This window comes from Suricata suricatta, chromosome 11 (assembly GCF_006229205.1).
Source record: "Suricata suricatta isolate VVHF042 chromosome 11, meerkat_22Aug2017_6uvM2_HiC, whole genome shotgun sequence".
In the NCBI taxonomy this organism is placed as follows: domain Eukaryota; kingdom Metazoa; phylum Chordata; class Mammalia; order Carnivora; family Herpestidae; genus Suricata; species Suricata suricatta.
The window spans coordinates 11,612,058-11,614,980 of record NC_043710.1 but is presented as its reverse complement, the minus strand read 5'-3'; the positions used below and the strand labels follow the sequence as shown (position 1 = coordinate 11,614,980).

The 2,923-nt window shown below is 39.3% G+C and overlaps 1 pseudogene; it reads right to left on the bottom strand.

The window, feature by feature from the left end:
- Positions 1–623: 623 nt before the first annotated feature.
- LOC115306504 lies at positions 624–1,569 on the bottom strand (annotated as a pseudogene).
- Positions 1,570–2,923: the final 1,354 nt, after the last annotated feature.

The window sequence follows — 2,923 nt, the reverse complement described above, 5'->3', positions numbered from 1 at the left end:
CCCCCCTCCCCCCCAACCCTCAGTTCATTCTCAGCATTCAATTGTCTCTCAAGTTTTGCATCCCTCTCTCTCCCCAACTCTCTCTCCCTCCTCCGTTCCCCCTGGTTCTCCATTAGGTCTCTCTTGTTTTCCTGCTAGACCCATGATTATGAAAAAGAATTTTTAAATGCTAGACTTTTTATACTCTTATTCACTAGTAATTATTTTAACTTTCTTAATAAAAACTAGCCATACTCCAGCTACTTCTTTTGATGAATTTCCCCGCTTGAGTGTATGTGCACACAGGGGACCCTTGCATGCACTTCTCTTCACGGGTTTGAGCTGCGTTTTACAAATACACTTGCATTGGCATATGGTGGGAAAAATGTGATCATATGAATAAATAACGTATAATTAATAAGCCTCATGACAAGAGTGATCTAAGCATTTTAAGGTCCTCGTGGTTATTCTCATCCAAAGATTACACAATTGGATTATCTTCTTTTTTTATCTTCTTTTTTAGTGACAGGCTTTTGAAGAGGAAAGTATCACAGAATTCAAGTCCAATGTGGGCTATAAACTGCAAGCTACCCAACAGGAATGAAGGTAGGTCATTGTGGATCTACAACCCTAAGAGGTGAAGCTTAGAGACAGTTTTGCTTTCTCAACAACCTTTTGAAAACCTTTCTGATCTCTTTGTTCCTCAGGCTGTAGACCACAGGATTTAGCACGGGGATGACCATAGTGTAGAACATGGATGCAGTTTTGTCTGGGTCCATGGAATGGTTGGAGTTGGGTTGGGAGTACATGAAGATGGCTGTCCCATAGAAGATGGAGACTGTGGTGAGGTGAGAAGCATGGGTGGATATAGCTTTCAGGTATCCCTCTGTTGAAGGCATCTTCAGGATAGCGATAAATATGAACAGGTAGGAAATCAAAATAACCAAAAGACCAAAAAAGATGTGGAAGCTTGTTACAAAAATAAGAATCAGCTCACTGACATTTCTATCAGAGCTAGAGAGAGACAGGACTGCAGAATAATTGCAGAAAAAATGATGGATCACATTGGACTTATAGAAGGAGAGATGAAATGTGTTTCCAACATCCACAGAAGCATTCAGAAAACCTAAGAAAACATAAGAAACATAAGAGCCTATAGCCAAACGAGCACACACACCTGTCGTCAAGGTGGTGGTGGTGTGATGGAGGGGATTGCAAACTGCTACATAGCAGTCATAGGCCATTGAGGCCAAGAGGCAACTCTCCACTGTGGCAAAGACTGCAAAAAGGAACATCTGAGCAGCACACGCATTGTAGGAGATGACCTTGTCTTCTATAAGTAATCCAGCCATGACCTTGGGAGTGACAGCTGTAGAGTAACCAAAGTCCACCAGAGACAGGTTACTGAGGGAAAAGTACATGGGGACGTGGAGACAGGAGTCCAAGAGAATTAACACTATCATCCCCAGGTTCCCAACCACATTGATGTGGGTAAATGAGGGTGAACATGACTAAGAGGGGGATCTGCAGCTCTGGGGCATTGGTTAGTTCCAGCAGGATAAATTCAGTCGCTTCTGTGTTGTTCTCCATGGTGTTCTTTGAGAATCACAAGATGCCCTGTAGTGATGAGAAATAAAGAAACAGAGTCATAAATAAATGAGAGACTGAGTATTGTTTGTGCATATATATATATATATATATGCATGCATACATATGTACACAATATTTCATTATAGTAATAATTTGTATTGCAGGTTTCTCCAGATCTAAAGTATGGACTAGACACTAAAAGTTAAGGCACAAATTATCTGTAGAGTGTTACACTGTTAAAGCTGAAAGGTCTTCATGGATTATTTTCCAACTTTTCAACTTTGTGAATTTATAAACAGTGGTGTAGAAAATGTAGTATCTTGATTATGATGAATCATCATGAATGAATCTATATGTCAATTCTGTTTTTCTGAGCCTAGTAAATGCTTATATCAATGGTTCTTATGTGTCATAAATAGCTCTAGACACTTTGCATGAATATTCATTTATTACTCTCAACCAATCTATGAGATTGATTACTTGTTATCCCCATTTAATGTATGAAGCACAGAGCTTGAGTAATGTATTTTTAAGTTTGCAAAATTATTATCACCAAAGCCAAACTTTGTTCTAGGCAAAGTGATTCCCAAGTCTACTGGTCTCACCTGAATTTCAATCACATTGAATTTAATTCATGATCACTCTATCTCCAATGTCATAAACTCAGTGTTTGGGGTTTCACAGTGAAGTAACCTAGAGATATGTACATGGTGCATGTGGTATAATAAATGTAGCACTAGGGGCTTGGACAACCAGCAAGGACAGTCTCAGGAGGGCATGGCATTGAGTATAAAGCTTGGGGTCTGGAACCAGGTTGATGTCAGTCTTAGCATTCACTACTAAGGAGTCTTTGGTCCTAACCTGACTGACTCCCTGTTTTTCTTCATCTACAAAATGAAAATAGTAATGAGGCTTTACTCAAGGTATCATTGTAAAAATATTGTAAGAATTAAATGAGATAGTCTATAATATATAAAAATCAAAATGAACAAAATGTGGAGTATTTAGTACAACCTGATTACTATAAGGTATAGTATTATTAGTAGGATGGAATGATAGCTCTGTGTTGGCTTAAGACAGGTCAGGGGTGACATAGAAACTCAGTGTGGATGAGTGTTTAGTCTGGTAGTGCCCCTCTTCAATATGCTTTATATCACACACTTGGTTGGTCCACTGGAATCTTCTGTGTCCTCAGTGCTTCTCAGTCTGTCCATCCTCTGCTTACGTGAGTGGCTGTTTCACTAATGCATGGGAGTCATTCTTTTGCTTAATTTCTTGCTTAAAATCCATGTTTTAGTGTGTGTTGAAGGTGTCCCCTTTCTTAAACTCATTCTGTCTCTCTTCATGGTTATCC